The sequence below is a fragment of the Schistocerca cancellata genome, chromosome 1, assembly GCF_023864275.1.
Source record: "Schistocerca cancellata isolate TAMUIC-IGC-003103 chromosome 1, iqSchCanc2.1, whole genome shotgun sequence".
Classification (NCBI taxonomy): Eukaryota; Metazoa; Arthropoda; class Insecta; order Orthoptera; family Acrididae; genus Schistocerca; species Schistocerca cancellata.
The window spans coordinates 1,003,917,130-1,003,937,699 of record NC_064626.1 but is presented as its reverse complement, the minus strand read 5'-3'; the positions used below and the strand labels follow the sequence as shown (position 1 = coordinate 1,003,937,699).

The window sequence follows — 20,570 nt, the reverse complement described above, 5'->3', positions numbered from 1 at the left end:
TAACAATTATTATTGTTATTGTTACCATGATTAGTGGCGAAGATCAGACAAAAAGTGTTAGCAACTAGAAGTCTTCCAATTTCTGCCAGTTCAGAAATAAGAAGTATAGAAATCAAGTGATTTAGAAACAGTAGGTATAGTGCAGACATTTTAAGTTAGTTGATTTTAAGTGGAGCTGCAGTGTGTGGGTGAAGCAAGTGTCACTAGGGAGTCGTGCAGAGGAAGCATGTTTTTTAACACATGTCCACCCCCAGTATGAACAGCTACTTTCTTTTCTGAGAAGGAGTTGTAGGTGGCACTGGTGATGCACTGAGAATTACTCCATAATTCTAACCGAGCGGGGTCGCGCAGCGGTTACCAAGCTAGACTAGCATCGGCTGGACGACGGTTCGAATCCGCATCCGAACATCCTGATTTAGATTTTCCGTCAGGTCCCTATATCGTTCCAGGCAAATACCGATACGGCTCCCTTGGAACTTAATGACCTATTTCTATTTCCCATCCTTCATAACTCCGAGTTTGTGCTCCGTCTCTAATGATCTCGTTATCGACGGGACGTTAAACCTTAATCATCCTTTCCTTCATCATTCTGTTAAAAAAGGGCTTTATAAATAAGCAGTACCAGTCGTTTCATTCACTCATTAGTTAGAGATTTGATGAAACAGCTACAAAAACTAAATGTAATTTTTCTTTCGTCATTTTAAAAATAAAAACACACAAAAAATTCTTTTCGTTCTGTGGTTTAATTAAGGGCTAACGTTAGTGATGGTGAAGACGGAGGGGGAGGGTACAAGCTAATATCTGACTGCACTCACGGCTAATGGTTTCAAAAAGGTTGGGAATCACTGTTTTGGATGCTCTAAATAATCAAGCTGACGATCTCATTGCAAATTCAGACGCCCCCTGCCCCTAACCCCCCTCCTGCATGGATCATAAGACCGTGGGAAACACCAGGCATGTTCACTTGCTAGTCGGTTCATTAACTGGTGGTTGGCGGTATCTTGTGACCCATACAGATAAGGGATGTTGGTTTGTTTCTGAGATCGCAAGCTCGATTAGCATGTGAGATAGTAAAATATCAAAAAATAGCACAGCCGCATGGTTAAGAGAATAAATTAAGCAGAAATCAAATTAACTTGATCGTTAGAAGTGAGTGGCTTATGAAGAGTCAAGCTTCTACTAGAATTTTAAATTAAAAAGGAAACCGACTGCTTTCTCATGCGAATAAATGTTTACACGTCAAGTCCTCGAAATTGTTACTAATGATGGCGAGGTATTGTTATTATGGTCCCACGATTCTTGCCGTAAAAGATATTTACGCTGTTTTGTGTGTATGAATGTTTTGTGTGTGGTATAAAAGAAATTAAATGTAACGTGTGTTAGACTTACCGCAGTGCTCTGTTATCTGCACTAGATAATGCCATTAAAATCTTCCCTCAACGAGAATAATGCTTTCACCCCTGATTGGAACGTAAATATTGCACTACGCAATTTCCGAGCAACTAGCTATCCACAGACAGCACAAATACTGTTGTTAGAGGATTATTGTAACAAGTTTTCAGAAATGAGAGCGGTGTCGTGCTGCTGCAGCCGCTTCGCACCAGAATCTGATGGGTTTACGGGAAAGAATGTGTTTTTCTAACTAATGAGATCTGTTGGTGCAGTATCGCATACATGTGAATCGCAAAACGAAAAGAAGGAAAGGCAGAATTTGACGTTAGAGTAGAATCATTAATTTATTTTGCCAGGTTTACCGAAGAAAATAGATTATACTTTTGTTGACTGGATGCACGGGAAACTGCAGAAAACTTAGATTTGATTACACTTCTTCCCAGGCTCGGCTCAGATTTATAACCACTGCACGATCTTGTTCGATGCAGTTGGAAGAGGTAAGCCATGTCGTTCATCTAGCCTGTGAACAGTTAATCCAGTAATTTAGAAAACTTAGATTTGATTACACTTCTTCCCAGGCTCGGCTCAGATTTATAACCACTGCACGATCTTGTTCGATGCAGTTGGAAGAGGTAAGCCATGTCGTTCATCTAGCCTGTGAACAGTTAATCCAGTAATTTATTAGTAAACGTGCCATTTAGTGTGGAATAAAACAACTGTTCACTTGGGAATGTTTCATAAACACAAAATATTGATAGGGGTTCAGGTTAGTTAAGTACTGCACCTGACACCAGTAAAAACCAGATGTCAAACGCTACAGAATTTACCTTTTTTTACCTCTGTTTTTCGCTGATAAACTTGAAATTTGGGCGTTAACGTATCAAACGATACACATCCCTCAATTCCTTGGGAATAATTTATAATCTTAAAGTCACACAATCTTTGGTTACTAGTTACTTAGATAAGATTTTTTTACATTCATAAAAATTAGAACCTGTTAAAAAAAAGGATAGTGGGAATATCGAAGTCGAATTTGGAGCACCAATAGAACAATCTTGCAACCTCTTATCACAATTTGACACCACCAATCATCTGGAATCCACTGTTTGGTAGAGGCTTCGTCCAGATGATGATATATTACAGCCGTCAGCTACACACATCCACATTGTTCCGTCATGTTTTTAATGTTATCAATTAAACTTCCGCTATGCAGTCGCCTCGGTCTTATTTCTTGGATTCCAGCAATCTCAGTCGATCTACCGTCCATTCGTCTGGCTATAAGTATTAGCGATCTATATTACATTTCCAATACAGTCATAAGTAAGTTTTCCTCTGCAGTTTGCTCCTTGCTCAAATTGTTTGCTTTCCTGTACCTCCCAGTTCTGTCATGACATACCTCTCTATTACTCCCCGAGGATACCTCTGTGTTCAGTGGATTTTGCAATAAAAAGCCGTGTTTCACTGCTATAAGCCAATATTAGCAGTACTCATTGATAGAAAATTCTCTATTTTAGACACATAAATTTCGTTTACCGATAGTAATTTAGTTTTTTTTATGCAGTCTATACTGTCGATATCTTCAACTACTCTAATATAAGAACCCTACTAATTCTGGGACTTAACTATTCATTTTTAATAATTTTTCTCCGGTGTCTTAATTTTGTAATGTTTTTGTCTTAAAATAATTGGGTTTGCGACCACTTCTGTCGTTCATTGTTGACATTTATCTGCTTTAGGTGTAAATGAAGGTGTTTCGGGTAAGAATATTTACCATTAAAACTTATTATTTCTTATTTCGGTACATGTTACTTTTGTACCAATTTGTCTTCAAGAAAAAAATCATCAACAGGCTACTTTCCTGAATACCGCGAATGGCTATACAGGGTGGTCCATTGATAGTGACCGAGCCAAATATCTCACTAAATAAGCATCAAACGAAAAATCTACAAAGAACGAAACTCGTCTAGCTTGAAGGGGGACACCAGATGGCGCTATGGTTGGCCCGCTAGATGGCGCTGCCATAGGTCAAACGGATATCAACTGCGTGTTTTTAAATAGGGACCCCAATTTTTATTACATATTCGTGTAGTACGTAAAGAAATTTGAATGTTTTAGTTGGATCACTTTTTTCGCTTTGTGATAGATGGCGCTGTAATAGTCACAAACGTATAAGTACGTGGTATCACGTAACATTCCGCCAGTGCGGACGGTATTTGCTTCGTGATACATTACCCGTGTTAAAATGGACCGTTTACCGTTTGCGAAAAAGGTCGATATCGTGTTGATGTATGGCTGTTATGAAAATGCCCAACGGGCGTGTGCTATGTATGCTGCTCGGTATCCTGGACATCATCCAAGTGTCCGGACCGTTCGCCAGATAGTTACGTTATTTAAGGAAACAGTCACATGTGAAATGTCAACCTCGACCTGCAACAAATGATGAAGCCCAAGTAGGTGTTTTAGCTGCTGTTGCGGCTAATCCGCACATCAGTAACAGACAAACTGCGCGAGAATCGGGAATCTCAAAAACGTCGGTGTTGAGAATGCTACATCAACATCGATTGCACCCGTACCGTCTTTCTATGCACCAGGAATTGTATGGCGACGACTTTGAGAGTCGTGTACAGTTCTGCCACTGGGCACAAGAGAAATTACGGGACGATGACAGATTTTTTGCACGCGTTCTATTTAGCGACGAAGCGTCATTCACCAACAGCGGTAACGTAAACCGTCATAAAATGCACTATTGGGCAACGGAATTTAGACGATGGTGCGACAAGTGGAACATCAGCGACCTTGGCGGGTCAATGTATGGTGCGGCATTATGACAGGAAGGATAATTGGCCCCCAATTTATCGATGGCAAACTAAATGGTGCAATGTATGCTGATTTCCTACTTAATATTCTACCGATGTTACTACAAAATGTTTCACTGCATGACAGAATGGCGATGTACTTCAAACATGATGGATGTCCGGCACATAGCTCGCGTGCGGTTGAAGTGGTACTGAATAGCATATTTCAGGACAAGTGGATTGGGTGTCGAAGCACGTTCACCGGATCTGACGTCCCAGGATTTCTTTCTGTGTGTGTGTGGGGGTGGGGGGGGGGGAAAGTTGAAGGATAGTTGCTATCGTGATCCACCGACAACGCCTGAAAACATCCGTCAGCGCATTGTCAATGCATGTGCGAACATTACGGAAGGGGAGCACCTCGCTGTTGAGAGGAATGTCGTTGCCAAATGCATTAATGTGGTATTTACACGTAATCACGCTGTAACAGCATGAGTTCTCAGAAATGATAAGTTCACAAAGGTACATGTATCACACTGGAACAACCGAAATAAAATGTTCAAATGTACCTACGTTCTGTATTTTAATTTAGAAAACCTACCTGTTACCAACTGTTCGTCTAAAATTGTGAGCCATATGTTTGTGACTATTACAGCGAAAAAAGTGGCCCAATTAAAACATTCATTTTTCTTTACGTACTGCACGAATATGTAATAAAAAATGGGGGTTCCTATTTTTTAAAAAGCGCAGTTGATATCCGTTTGACCTATGACAGTGCCGTCTAGCGGTCCAACCATAGCGCCATCTGGTTTCCCCCTTCAAGCTAGACAAGTTTCGTTATTTGTAGTTTTTTCGTTTGACGCTTATTTCGTGAGACATTTGGCCCGGTCACGATCAATGGACCACCCTGTGTAAACTTCATCTGGCATTTCTTCCAAAAAGACATTAGTTTCATTTTGTAACTACTGCTGTTGCTGATTCATCTCTTACGCTCCACAAACGATGAAAGAATTGTACTAGTGCTTATTCAATGTTCTCCCTGTTGTTAGTTTCTGCGCCATATGCCATCTTTACGAAGAAACGTGATGCCTATCCAAGTTATGTGTCTGTTTAGTATTCCCGCGACTAGTAAATTTTCCTGCCATTTTCCTTCGTTTTAATAGATGCTGTGTTGCTTTTGAGTTTCCTTATCTTCGTCTGTCTTTTTCTATACCTTCAACATATTATTCTATACGCAAAAATATCTTCGTTAAATGACTGCCTGTTTCATCTGCGCTGGTATAATCTTTACTTTCAAAGATTCTGAAGTTGCTGACTAGTATAATTTGGTATAATACGCATCATAAAATAAATTATTATATTCTACATGTTTGATTTCATACCTGATTAGCTTGTATATCTCGTTTGAGTAACTTAAGTTCTGCATCTTACTGCCCTACAATAACTTGAAATGCTGAAGCGGTTAATATCCGTTACACATATTTATGTGATGGGACCAGTCTGGCGGTTTAATGGAAAGAAATATCTGCTGAAGCGAAGATCGCTAAATTTTATGTATTTCACGATGGCAGTTTTGGAAAGAAGCTGTCATCATCTGATCTACAAATGTTGAACGTAATAAATTTTATAAAGCTGTAAAAGAACAAATTTCACTTCAGCGAACACATTTGGCTCTATGGGAACCCATCAGCATAGCATATCTGGAAAGATAGAACACACACACACACACACACACACACACACACACACACACACACACACTTCTACACACGTTGTAAACGCTAGCGCCACCAACAACGAAATTGGACCGACTTCAGAAGCTATTGATAGTGAAAACTGTAACCATTGGGTGAGGTCCCATTAATTCTGCCTCTCTGTTTTTTGACAAGGGAGAGAGAACAAAATTTCACTAGAATCCAACCAAAAGCTTCCATCTCTGTTTATAAGATTACTTGCTAATTTAACTTCCACTGCCTCCTTAATAATACTGTCCCCTTAGCTGGAAGTGCATTCCAGAATCTCCGTGTTGTTATATTCCATAGGATTATCGGTGCCAAGACAATGTTCTGCTATAGCATATTTGTTCGGCTGTTGTAAGTGTGAGAGATGCTTGTGCTCAGTACACCGTACTCCATAGTCCTGGCAGTCTGACAATATATGACATGCCACAACTGCAAGGAATACAATAAACACGCTCTTTACGCAAACCAGGATCATCATTTACGAAACCTAGAAATACCCTAGTTAGATGGTGGTCGAAAAACACATTTCACGTCATATTTCCAAAGAATACGACCAATCCCACTGGAAATTCCCCACGCACAAAGCTAGAACGCCGTAGACTTTGGCGCCACCTCGGTATTGTGATCACTCGCCCGGTGCACGGTTGGTCGATAGCGCAACGCGCGTCTGACCTGTCTTTCACTATATCCGTTCTGACGAAAGGTGACCTCAAGATGGGTTAATTCAGCTGACAAACTCTCGTGGTCTGAGATGTCATGGGCATAATGAATCAGAGTACGAAGTATCCATTTACACTGAGTCAGTTGGTGACAACTGTCAGCTTGTAGGTCCAAGTCAGTGTAAGTGGCCTTCCTATATACAGCATGTCCCAACGCACAAGCAATCTTTCTCCTGACTAACACATCAAGGAAGGGAAGGCAGCCATTCTCTTCCACCTTCACAGTGAAACGAAAATTCGAGTGGATTGAATTCAATCGCTCTAAAATGACTTCCAAATTCTCACTACAATGAGGCCAAACAACAGAAGTGTCAGTCAGTTACCTGAAAAATACGTGGTTTCGAAGCCGCCGACTCCACGGCACATTCCTCGAAGTCTTCCCTAAAGAAAATGTTAATAACAGGTGATAACTGGCTTCTCATCGCAACTTCATCTGTTTTCTCACAGTTACGGTTATTGAATAAAAAGTGAATGCAAGGCAACTCATGTCGAAATAAGTTCATTAATTCAACATCAAACCTCAACTCAGTCAACCGTAACGAATCTGACAGAGGAACAAGAGTGAAGAGAGAGATCAAGTCAAAACTTAAAAAAAATATCAGTCATTCAAACGCTTCAGTGTAAGGAATCCGCCTGGTTCTTAATGTGATGCTCATACCAACCTGCTACAGGGCTCAAAAGAGTAGCGAGGTGTTTTGCTACACAATGTGTCGGAGCACCAATGCTACTCACAATCAGACGAAGGAGAACACCCTCCTTATGGACTTTAGGGAGGCCATATAACCCGGAGGGAACAGCACAGTAAGAATTGAGGCTCTTGATAGTCTCCCACCACAAGAAATTTTTCTTCAGGCGGCTTTAGTCTTTCTCTCAACATTTTTTGTGGGGTCAGCAGCGATCCTGCGATACACTGAATTAGATAAACTCTGTATCTTTTGAACGTAAGTCACCCAGTCCGAAACTACAGTAGCTTTGCCCTTGTTCGCGAGCAAAATAACAATATCCGGATCAACTCTAAGTGAACGTAAAACAACCCTCTCAGCCGCTGTGATACTACTCTTGGGTGGACGTGCCCCTGTCAACTCACGACATGCCTCCCTCTTAGCCTCCCCTGCAACATCAGGAGGAACTTCAAAAATAGCCAGTTCAACAGAACTAATAAAATCAACCACTGGCAAACGCTTGGGAGTCGGCGCAAAATTTAAACCTTTCCCTAGCACAGATAAAGCTGCGTCAATGTCAAATCATTTGCTGCGTTGGGGTGAATAGAAACATCAAGTTTTTATTTTTATATGTTATAAAATAATGAGTTAGGTTTCAAAACTAATTGTAAGTTTAAAGATAAGAGCAAGACTCATAATACCATATAATTCTGACTTTATTTATTTTTTTAAAATTAGCATTTTTTTCTTTTCACGTTGAAAACTTTTTCTATTCACACGACTTAACAGTAATCGTGCCTCACTGGCAAGCAGCCGTTTGCCTGCATGCCAGCGTATACTTTGTGTAGAAAGAAACCTGGTTAACACGGCCGGAAGCTCGAGAAAATGTAATCAGGTATCTTCAATGCTACAAGTAATAACGTTGACGTAACCTCCGTGTACTTTTTGAGTCTTAACTCGGGGATTTCGTTGATATACGCCGGAGGTCGCTTTTCCGTGTAGCACTTAATCTACAAACATTTTCTTTATATGCAGATTTCCTCTGTTTTGTACAAACTAGTTATCGACGAACGTTGTGGAGTACTGGTATAGAAAAAATTTCTGTTTGTTTTGAGAAGATCACGAGTTCTTTCTACAGAACGAGACTGCCTGAAACTGATTATTGATCAGTGCCGCAATGAAAGGAGTACGATAATATTCGTGTAAGTTACCAAGCTGTTATTCTCCCACGTTTTAGGTGTGCTGCTTGAAGTTTTTTTTTAAAAAATGGGAATTCGAGAGACGTCACAATATTACGATTCCCTAGGAAAAAAACTAAACTACATCGACCTGATCTGAGACATATTACAGTTTATCTGAGTCAGAATGGCTGCAATTAACAAACCAAGGTTTATTGATTCACTATTGGCACTATTTAATAAATGCTATTGTTCGTTAAAAGCCCGAAGCTGTCTAAATGAGAAGGGAGAAAAAACTTCACGGTGTGAACGTACCGCTGACTTCATTGCGTTAAGTGGGTTACTCGAAGAGATTATATTGTAATCAAACGCACACTATCAAAAAAGAACGGAAGACTGGAAACTAAATTCCAAAATTCGTTCACTGCCAGCCGTACCCGAATATTCCATATAGATCAGGATTCCCAAACATTTCCTCTGATGGGACACTTTGAGACTCTAGGATCTTGGTACTTTGATGAAACACCTTGTTTATTTTGAAGGCTAATAAAATTTTTTTAAAATGAGAAAAACTTGTTTTTCCCTAGTGATTAATTCAATTTTAAATCATAACTAATAACACAGAAATCATAATAGAATTTTAAAAAAATTATATCTTCAAAACGTCGAAAAAATCGCCATGTTACTAACAGTTTTTTGCGGAGCGCTTATTCACTTCCGGCGGAACACAGTTTGGGAAACCGTAGCTATATCGCACTGTGTAATACACACACCACACAACAAAGCGGTTCGGTATAGCACATCATAACTTTCGGTGAAATAAAAAATAAGTGATAAGCCAGTTTTAATTACGTATAATATGAAGAAAATGTGGTGGTCAATGATACCAGGCTGACGCAACGTTTGATATTCATTACTGCGGTAAGGGTATGAGTGTTTCTATGTACCGTACAGAAAAACTAATACAACTCTCCTCTCCTTTATGCGATCGGCACGAAAATCAGTCCCTATTTTCCCAGTAACCACTACAAGTTAGATCGATGTTGTTAAAATTATTACTGTGCTGTATAAACAAACGTCAGCATCAGTTATTCAAAAAGTCACTAACAATTTCAACACTTAATGAATGGAAAGACAGAAGTTTGGAGGCATTATGAAACATACGGGAAGTAGAATTACGCTTCCCCCTACCCTCTCCGTTCGTCATTTCAGCGAGATATGGGCAGTGTTGACCACGATCCGTGCTGCTGTTGCTTCTTTGACTGTCATTCCACAGTCCAGGTTCTCTCCAAAGAGCAAGGTGAACCAGTGACCAATGAGCTCAGTTCTTATTTGGAAGGAGTGGAATGCAAATATCTGTCCGCTCATCGCAAATTAGATTTTCCTAAATCGATCAAGATTATTTCCAAATTGTTTCCTATGGAAAGAACAAGCTGGATTTCAGAGTTTGTGCTTGGATTTCAGAGTTTGTGCTCTGTCTCAAATTACTTAGTAGTCGACGGGATAATTTGTTTCCTATGGAAAGATCAAGCCGGATTTCAGAGTTCGTGCTCTGTCACAAATTACTTAGTAGTCGACGGGATGTTACACTCTCATTTCCTTCTTTTTCCAACAGGATCACGCACAGCGGTTTCGGACAACCTTTTCATACAACTATTGGCTAATTTATGGGGTTAATGGAGCAGAAAGCACTGAAAGGCATATTCGCAAATAACGGGAATTAAGGATAACGACGTTATTTCTCCATAATGATAATTTATTTCCACCAGGTCGTGTCGATATGAATAAAGGAAATACATCAAAACAGAAGAGACGCCACTAATACATATCAGTAATTACTTTTCTCACAAAGAAGGAGCTTTGCAAAATCCTAATATAATGCGTTCTTGATTACTTTTCATACAGGTAGGTTTTTCATAGTGTGTCAACGATTGAACAGAGGTAAGAAATCTGTGTTAACTCAGATTAGATCAGTCGTTAGTTTTCTGAACTGAAAGTGACTGATAACGTTACTCAACTAGTGACAGAGTTACAACACATTTTTATTCTTCACGTCTGCAAGACAGTCTTTTGAAAGACGTTACTACGAACAGCTATTTCTTTGGGGTGTGATGTGTATATAATGTAGACAGAGTCAACATCTGATTACGTAAGTGGTTCATGCGGAATTAAGAAGCGGTAATGTACAACAAAAAATGGTTCAAATGGCTCTGAGCACTATGGGACTCATCTGAGGTCATCAGTCCCCTAGACTTAGAACCAATTAAGGACATCACACACATCCATGCCCGCGGCAGGCTTCGAACCTGCGACCGCAGCAGCAGCGCCGTTCCGGACTGCAGCGCCTAGAACCGCTCGGCCACCGAGGCCGGCTAATGTACAACAGATCACGTAATTGTTGATGACAGCTCACAATAGTGCATAATGTTAAATGGGAACAAATGAAGTTCTTTTAGATTATTGGTGATGAAACAAGTTAAAGAAAAGTAATCATACACTAATCTGTTTTGAAATGTAGTTACTAACAATATACTGGTTATTCAATGGCTTTCATAAAATAAAAGTTAAACAGTTGGTTGATATGGCTCTCTCGTTTGACTGACAGGATAGTACAGACCACTATGCACAAATACATACTCACCTACGTGTACAGTCTCCCATCCTTTAAAAATGCGTAATGATTTATTGGTTGTGTTTTATGATTGGAGAAGGGTGGTGTTACTTGAGGGAAAAGTTGCAGTCTGAGAAAGGAATCAGGGACTGAATTGCACCTTCATGGACATTTTTGTGTTCCCCATCCCTGAAAAAGAGATTAGTTGTCTTCATCAACACCACAGACAAAATGTTAAATTTTATTGACTATTGTAACTTTTCTTCATCATTACGTGGCCGAAATAGCAACGTCAGACGAAACTGGTGGTCTATATTGTTACTTGTGTTCTTTTTCTGAGCATCAGTAGTGCGAAAAACGAACTATTTCTTCACTGAATCTGTGTCACGTGTCACTGCTCGATGTTGCACGTGCCTTGCTCCAGTCACGGCTGGACCATCAGCTTCTCCGTGTCCTGTGCAAAGGCCAATGCGGCCACAGTCACGTGATCGCAAAGCAACACCACAGTGTCACGCCTCAGCACTGCCAACGACTCCTATTGAGGACATAGCAATGAGGTTGTTCAGCTGTTTACAGCTTCAGATATTTGCGACCGCAATCAGTTGCTCGTAAAAATGTTACTTTAATATGAAATGAATCGCTTTTTCTTCCTGTTTGCAATTATTGTGTCTTGAGCTTTAATTAACTTGTAGCAGTTCTCTAATTTGAACTGGCTATATCACAAAAAAGAGCACAAAAGCTGGACCGCGTTATTGACAGACTTGTTCCATTACACATTTAACAGAAACAATGTACTGAAATAGATTACCATAATAAATTAGGTCTAGGCCCACTGATCCAATAGGCGCATAATTTCAACACTGTGGTCACAGTACAATAAATAGTTTCATGATTTTTGAAGACGACATCATTTCCGCCGATAATGTGATTTTACATTTCTTTAAACCACTATCAGAAAATTTAGGCTATATGTCCATTTTAATACAAACAGTACTTTGACTGTATACTATACGAGAGTGCAAGAAAAACAAAACAAAAAACTGTTTATTCCCCATTACGATTGAGAACATGACTGTGCCTAGTTTGCAGGACTCACGCTTACTTGTTTTCCGACTGTGTGGTAATTGTTATTTTGTAATTTGACGTGCTCACAATATTGTGTGATACATTGTGCTATTAAATATTTAGGTTTTTATAAAATCAATGAAAAAGCAGTCTAGACCGCGATGGTAGTTTATTAAAATGACCGGTTTCGGTCTATACTTAAGTCATTTTCAGCACCATCAGCTGAAGATAACCTAAGTATAGGCCAAAATCAGTCATTTTAATAAAGTACCATCGCGATTTAGACTGTTTATTCACTAATTTTATGTAGATTACAAGATCGCTGCCTCCGAAAATGTTACCAAAAATTTTGAATTCTGGTTGTTGCTTGAATGGGAAATGATGCGTATTCATGGACTTATCCACTTGAAAACGGCTATACTGCCGCATTTGGTAGATTAAATAAAACCATACGTTATTGCTGGGAGCAATGTCTTTCAAGCAATTTCATAAGACAGTGTAACCGAACCAAGAAACCTAAGTATCGTGTTTGTTACTGCTGATTTAGAAGGAACTGGTTTTTACTGAAAATATGACAGAAGTTTAAATTGTACTGGTCTGGAAATCAGTCTGTGATTATACATCCAGACAGGAGACGAAAGGTGACAGGAAGTCTGGTTGTAAAGATTGTTGTTAGTAATAAGAGCAGTCGATTTACTTTTGAGTGCACTTAGTACACAAATACGTAAACGTATGGACTTTATAGAACTAAGGAAATGTGTCATTTTATACACTGGCACTAAACCGAAAACAAAAAGGAAAGAAAGACGCAGCATCCTGCCATGCGAAATTGGACAATAATAAAGAAAATTCACTAAGTAACACCAAACAATGTGTGAATCACATGATGGTAATACTGCAGACGAAAGTTTGTAAGTGTAGAAGCAGTTCAAACAACACAACTAAAATAAAGGAATGGACTATACAAATATTCTGCACATGTGGCAGTGTAGAGACTTTAGTGGTATACCTTAAGGAGAAAGAAACATCAGAAACACTCACTACATTTCGAAGTCTGAAGGAAGTGAAAATCAAGGAAGAAATGCTAAATATCGTTCAACTGTGGAAAAAAAGGAAATGTGTGATTCACATACAGGTCACAGACAAATAATGGAATTGATTAAATGACGTGAATGCAGGAAAAAATGGCAGCGGTAGTGACTGCGTCGGCGCAGGTATGATCAACATGGGTTTATCGTAATGATCGAGATGTACATACATGCTTATTGACGTTTCATTACAGCGCCTGAGATGTACGTCAATAAACTTGGGTTACGGGAGGGGAGTGGCTTGACAAGGAAATGGCCTTGGTTCCACTTGATGTATGTAAGATATCTGACACTGTGATCTTTAGCGCTACAGATTCCAATTGTGAGGAAAATTTACAAAAATAAGACAATGATTGGTTACTTTAGTGCTCATCAAATTTTTTTTAGGACCTGTGACCCGTACAGAGCTGGGAAAGTTACTCACCATTTTGCAGTGATGATCATTTGTGCCGCAGAAGAAAAAACTTGGAAAATGCCTCATAATATGAGGCGTTACATGTAATCCCCGCTGGCTAAGAGAGTAACGCTGGGAAAATGCCACCATGTGCTTAAAAATTTTCCACTGTGTCATTCACTCAGCTTGTGTTGGTGGTCCGATGGAGTGCACGTGATAGTATCCTGCTCGTCCGCTTCCAATACGAGGAGCCTGAGTGTCAAGGTGAACCTCCACCGAATTGTAAGAAATGTTTTCCTCACTTTTTTCACCGACGTCATAGCCGTGACCCCCCCTATCAAGAGCTCCTTACCAACCGAAATGCGTTTTACTTTATCGCTGCCCCTCGGCGCCGAGGTCCCGCGGCCTACGGCTAACCGCGTCGGGTACAAAGATTCCTCCGGGGATGACGCACTTTGGGCCCTATCTGGCGGCAACCGGTCTGCGCGCCAGCGAGCGGAGGGTCTCCGCCGGCTGTTGGAGGGGGCGCTATATATTCAGCGGCCCAGCGGGTCGTCGTCACGAACAGCTCAGCTCAGCTCTCCGTCGAACTTCCATGCCACTTTGGGCGGCCGCCGTACGAACGGTCCAGTGTCACCGAGGCATCCAGTGAGCACCATACACACAGCACAATGCTGATTGGGTCGGCATCCAGATACATCGCAGGCCGCGGAGCCGTGCAGCGCATCTACTGGCGAACCAGCGACAGCCAGAAGGGCGCGAAGCTCGTGAAGTACGGCCGCGTGCTCACCGTCAGCCGCGCAGACGCCGACGCCGCCAGGGCCACGCCGCCGCGACGCCTCGCCGGAGACGTCCTCAGTCCGAACGCCGTCCACTTTCTCTGAGGTGAGTGCGCGCACCTGGTACTGCATGGTTTTCATTACTTTTAGTATCTCCGTAACTGATAGGGCATTTGTTTCCTAAATAGACATCCTATAGCTTTTTTTCGCACCCTAGTTTCAGAGTCGCACTTCCATTTCTCGTGCAATCATGTCTGTCCTCAGCCAAGGCATAAAGCTGGAATTCGGCAGTAACTACTGGTGATGCCGCATTCCAGACTGTCTGCTTGGCTGATGGCTGCAATGACTGCACGAGGATGGGACTGCGACTCCGAAATTAGTCGCAAAGAAAGAAAAATAAATAGCTAAAATTAAACGAAGTACAGCTATGGAGGTACCAAGAGGCTTGCCGCATTGCTAACATAGTTTCCCGTCATTTCACTAAAGTTAAGTGCTTTAGGAATTGTTTAGCACTTGAATGGGGGACCGTCTGAGTCTGTCGAGCGCTGTTGGCTTGTACTCAGCCCTTGTGAGGCCAATTGATCGGAAGTAGTGGCTCCGGTCACGAAAACTGACAGCAGCCAGGCGGCCAAGAGAACGGTATGCTAACCAAATGCCCTTCCATACTCACATCCAATAACGCCTATCGGCTGAGGATGGATCGGTACCGTTGGATCTTCCAAGACCTGTTCGGAAGGAGTTCAGTTTTACTTTTGTAGGAATTGAAAGTCTATTTTCGAAAGATATACACAATTTTTACATAATCTCTGTCTTATTACTAAGTAACATTGCCATGTCGCGTTTCGGAAGCATCACATCATATTTTACTTTACAATAAAAGACGAGTATTTTATAAAATAAGGTAAACAAATCATTTAGCTATCTGATGATTCAGTGATCCTGAAATGAAACCCGACATTTTTTAATTCTTAGTAAAAAAATGAGTAATATAGGGAGTATCATGAGTATACATAGCCAAGGACTTCAACAATAACTGTTTATGAAACAGAAAAACAGTCAAAGAGTTAATATTATTCATGATGTCTGGAGAACTCAGTGACTCTTGTGATATATGATGATGAGAAAAACATTGTAACCACGCAGATTGAGTTCTCTTTGGCGAATGAATATAGTGCGGACAAGGCTATCTGTGAGCTGTATTGTTTTAAGGAAAATGCCCTCTTTCTCTTAACAAAAAGTAATATGTAATCTGCACAAGGAATATAACCCATCCACTGAGGGTGGATTTGAATCGAGACGGGCTACAGCTAAATGGACAATTTATTCCTTGAAGTTGTAGTTGGATACGGTGTTTTCCTCACAATTATAAGATGTCTGTCTTGACCTTTCCATATTCTGGTCACTGGACCAGAAGGACGATAATCGAATAGTTTCTAAGACATTTAATGTTTCTAGCTACCTTTGTGTATGTGAAAAATGTTAAACTTCACGCAGATCAGTTCCATTGTTAAAGTATTCTTTCTTCTCGCAACCTCAGAGGTAACATGGGCAGAGTCTGTTCATATTTCCCTGCGATAAATGGGCCAAGTATAGTAAAGATTTCACGCTGCACAAATAAATTCTGGCTGTCTCGTGACAAATTGGTTGGAAACAGATTTAATAACTGGCAGTGAAACATATCAACATAGACAGCGAAATAATAAATGCGAGAGTCTTCGTGTTGCGCGAGATTTTCTTCTACAAGGAACTAAAAGTTCTTATAGTTTTTATGTCACGTCGATGGTTTCGTTGCATTTCAGAAATTTCTGATGTGACAGAAATTGAAACTGAGTGCTGTCTCGAATCAGTTGATTTCTTACTCTAGTGATCATGTATAGTTATGTGATGACACGATTTCGGTAACCTAAAATAAATGAAAAACGTCCCCAGAATTGTTCGTTTTTGGTTAACAGCATTCTGTATGTTCTGCGTTGTGGTACATTTGTCTACGTTCTGCGGTGCTGGGAACTGGATTAGGCAGGAAAGCAGCAAACAAAGCAAATATTCTGCTATCGAATTCGTTTTCTTACGATGTAATGACCTCTGGCCGTGCGTGGCTTCGTGTTAATATGGTAAGACTCATCAAATCCGAAAGCAGAAGCATACTGCAAGCTAAATCAAAATGAAGGCAAGCACGTTCAGTAAAATGAATGTCAATATTGGAGAACTAAGAGTAGAGAGATATACTGTATTAGCTTTCAGATCTTAGCGGTACTGATACTTTTCGATGGGTCAATTAAAATAGAATTTTACCTCTTTGTCCAATCACAAATGTAGAGAAGAACTAAAAAATTGAAAGAAGTGTAATTAAAACATTGTTGGAAAGAGGTCAGAGGAAAGCATTACAGTAAAAAAGACATTTTCCCACTGCCACTACCGGGTTGCAATAATTTCGTATAGAATATATGATATTTGTTACGGTCAATATAAAGACGTCGTTAGTTCTAACTCTCCCTAACTTGCATCTGGTCTCGCAAAAACAGTAGTTTGTTGGCTACAGAGACCGAGCGGAGAGCATTTTGGCAATGTTGTGCCGCACCTGTTTTCTTATAACCACCTGCTGTATGTTGCAGGGGCTGGACGCAACCCGGGCTGCAGCACGCATCCGACTGCAGCACGGAGCAGGTACGGGGCCAAGACGTCGTGACTGCTCCGTAGCGGACTATGGACACCTCAGGACTGCCTCGTGAACACCTCACTCTCCACCAGTCTTTCAAGTCCAGAAGCAAACAGAGACTTCGCTTCATCGTTTTACCTCTTAGTATTTACAGAGCAGCTAACTCGCAGTTGCTTTCATTCACATTTCTCACGTAATGATCAAAATGTTGTATTTCCTGTTATTATTTAATAGCGAGTTTCATTCACGGTTTGTTACTGCAAATCGATGAATTGCATCTCATTTTTGCATCATCTACCATACTTTTATTTATGAGCTGTGTTTGTGCATTTTTGTTGTTGTAATAAAACATTTTCTATTATAAACTATTTGCAATTCTGTAAAAAAAATTCCTTTCCGCACTGTGTAAATGTCTGAAAATCACTAGAAAGATGATGCATTTAGCTCAAAGATGCTTTCATTTACATTTCCCACGTAACGTTTAACATTTGAAATTTACTGCTTTCTGTGTTAAGTAGTTATTATGAGTAACAATGCATCACTTCAATTACGAAACAGAAGCATATGAGAGCTGCACGCTTACTCAAAAGTAAACAAAACACTTAGTGCGATGGACTCCACCGACTACGATACGTTGTAAATATGTTAGATAGACGTTGGAAAAGGAAAAAAAAAAAACAAACGCACACATAGTGAGTGGTAAGACTAATCCACAACAATAACATTCCACACATTTCAAAATGCAAGAAAGTACCGGTAATCAAAATGACATAAAATTTTATCACTATTCCTGAGGACTAGTTGTATTTCTATCCCATTCTTTACGCACTCGTATTTTAGATGTCAGACTTGTCGATAACAGAATAGTGAATATTATTTCTCTGTGCATTACTTCTCATTTCGTTAATCACTTCTTCCGCTCTCCGTCTGAATATTCTTACAGAATTATTGTCTAGGAGAGCGTTACTTCAAATACCCGAAATTCATTAGAAAAAATTCATTTTCCCAGGTACCAAATAATGCTACGTTTTTACTTGCTGCGTATCACAAAGATCACAGCTTTCTTCCATTGACGATCCAAATCTTAATTATGTCACAGTGTCATGACCGATGAAATTTTCTAGGCATCCCATTCTTGACCGATACGTAAAATATAGAATATCGGCGGATTAGTAAGATCTTGTTGAGGCATTCATTGGTAAATTACTTCCGAGTTAATTTATCGAGTAGGATATAATGGATATAAAATAATTATTGTGTGATAAGTAAATATCGTGCTCCATTGAGTAAAATTCCCTCCAATCGGCAATGTCAGTTCATTCGATAGCGCTGGGAGCAGTAGATTTATAGAATTTTGGAAAGAATGTTACCCAGATTTTTGCTGCTAATGTTGTGAAGATAAGGGTATTACAAAGATAGATGTAACTTTTTAATAGTGAATTAATTTGTGTGACATTAACAGTGAAGTGTTTTTCGCACTTCTGCTCGTGGTAGACGAATATCTGCACAATTTATAGTTGTATCTTTGATTCGGACAGTGCGCGAGATATTCGTTCTTAAAACTGGAAATTATATCCCAATAATTTCAGATAATTCTGATGACTTCGCTGCAGACGCAGACTTAAACTCCACTCTTCTCTTTAACTTGAGATGAAACTGAATTTCTGCCTTTAGTTTCAAGGAAGGCAAAACAGTACCTATGCGAAAAAGAAAGAAACAGAGATAATTAATACTCAGATCTGAAGCTTTCCAATTTCTCGTTTGAATTTAATAGCATTTGATAAACTCTCTACCTGTTGTAAAAATTTAACTTATGCGCTGAAAACAGTTTGAACAATATGGATGAATTAACTACTTTATAATGAAGGCGCACATAGCGTGTTAGAAAGAAAATGTAACTTTTGATTTATGAAGTATTTCTCATGAAATGGTACACACTCACTTCATTAGGTTAACACCAGAAATTGTGGGAAGTAATTCTAAAACCCTCCATTCTTACAGCCGCCTCTCTCTCTCTCCTTCTCTCTCTAACTCTCTCTCTCTCTCTCTCTCTCTCTCTCTCTCTCTCTCTCTCACACACACACACACACACACAGTCTGGGATGTTTGTAGATGTTGTAGTCTTCGTTGTTAACACTTGTACTACTTGGCAAAGTGAGCCAATTTTTGTGCTGTTCATCAGAGCCAATTATTACTTAACCCAGTAATACTGATACACTTGGAAATTCACTGCAGAATAAAATAATTAATGCAGGCAGATAATTGTCTCAGAGGGAACAGTCGTCATTAGTCGAAAATAGTGGTATGTATATCAGTTCTTTGTGTAGAAATAATGTTCTTCAAATGTTTGTGCTACTTTAATTGCTGTGACGGAAAATGTTTTACCTGCTGCATTATAGTAGTGTGTGAGAAAGATGACAGCAAGGAGATACTGTGGGTAGGATACCAGGTCGAAGCTGTCGCCAGAGTAAATGTTTACTGCTCCGACACAAACGGAAGCGGCGCTGCGTGTGAAAGTCCATGGCAGCCAGTCCCAAGTCCTTTGAGTTGACGGCGGCCTCTCCCACTCATACTCACAGTGCAGCCTGCTTTTTCTTTTTTATAGTTTCCTCGTGTTTACGGTAGCAGTTAGCGTGAGTGCAGTCTAGTATCACAAAGCTCTATTGTGATAAAAATTCATGCCTAACCTTGATGACGACACTCTACCAACCGGAAATCTTTACTTCTTCTTCTAGTTCTAGTTCAAGGAAGGTCTTTGTTGTCATGGGTCTGACAGGTAATCTAAAGTAGAATAAAGCAGCTACTCAGAAACCGGCTTTGTCACCATTGTCATTAGGTAGTTGTCTGTATCGAACCATCTGGATGCTAAAAGGGTTATTTACCCAACTTGTTAATGGTGACTGCGGCTAACGGTATTTCTCTGACTTTCCAAGAGGACCAGGTTATTAGACTGAATATAATAAGAACGGTAAAGTCAATAATAAAGATGTAAAAAAGATTCTTAATACACTGAACCGGCTTATTTTAACACCTCTAGTTGTTTCGCACACAGATAAGACAAAATTTTTGTTACCACAAGAAAATTTTATTTTTTATTGTGTTTCGTTAAGTGTCTATGGTTAACATTTTTTTTTTTAATATTGATTCTGTGCTGCCTTCTGGAAACATATGCTGTCGTTGCGGACTGCAAGTTCGGTGGTAGCCCAGTGATCTGTAACTATGGTCTTACATAGGTTTACATAATTTTTAATGTCTTCTATCCTTTGAAAATAAAAAAATCGATTAAAAAAATAACTTGGGAAAAATATATCAAGCATTAATTTGGAAAAGTATGTTCTAAAGCAGAGTCACACTGTTTGCGTAAACTTTGAGTACAAAACAGGTCGCGTTTAAAGGAAAATTTTAGAGACATTAGCGTAGTAAGGGACTTTCTCAATTCTTAATGTTGTCAATTGTTGGAAACTTCTGTGCAGACAATATACCGGATTTTTT

At 39.8% G+C, this 20,570-nt stretch overlaps 2 long non-coding RNA genes across 3 annotated transcripts; one reads left to right on the top strand and one right to left on the bottom strand.

The window, feature by feature from the left end:
- Nucleotides 1–1,725: 1,725 nt before the first annotated feature.
- LOC126088882 (uncharacterized) lies at nucleotides 1,726–13,886 on the bottom strand. 2 transcript variants are annotated; one of them, XR_007520235.1, is made up of 3 exons: nucleotides 13,674–13,883; nucleotides 11,127–11,285; nucleotides 1,726–1,912 (listed from the first exon to the last, which is right to left on the bottom strand). It is a non-coding gene; the product is annotated as an uncharacterized LOC126088882 (long non-coding RNA). The 2 variants fall into 2 exon arrangements; XR_007520241.1 differs by lacking the exon at nucleotides 1,726–1,912 and adding an exon at nucleotides 1,938–2,047 and having other exon boundaries at nucleotides 13,674–13,886.
- Nucleotides 13,887–14,207: 321 nt separating this feature from the next.
- LOC126088871 (uncharacterized) lies at nucleotides 14,208–17,443 on the top strand. Its single transcript, XR_007520224.1, has 2 exons — nucleotides 14,208–14,528; nucleotides 17,035–17,443. It is a non-coding gene; the product is annotated as an uncharacterized LOC126088871 (long non-coding RNA).
- The last annotated feature ends 3,127 nt before the right edge of the window (nucleotides 17,444–20,570 follow it).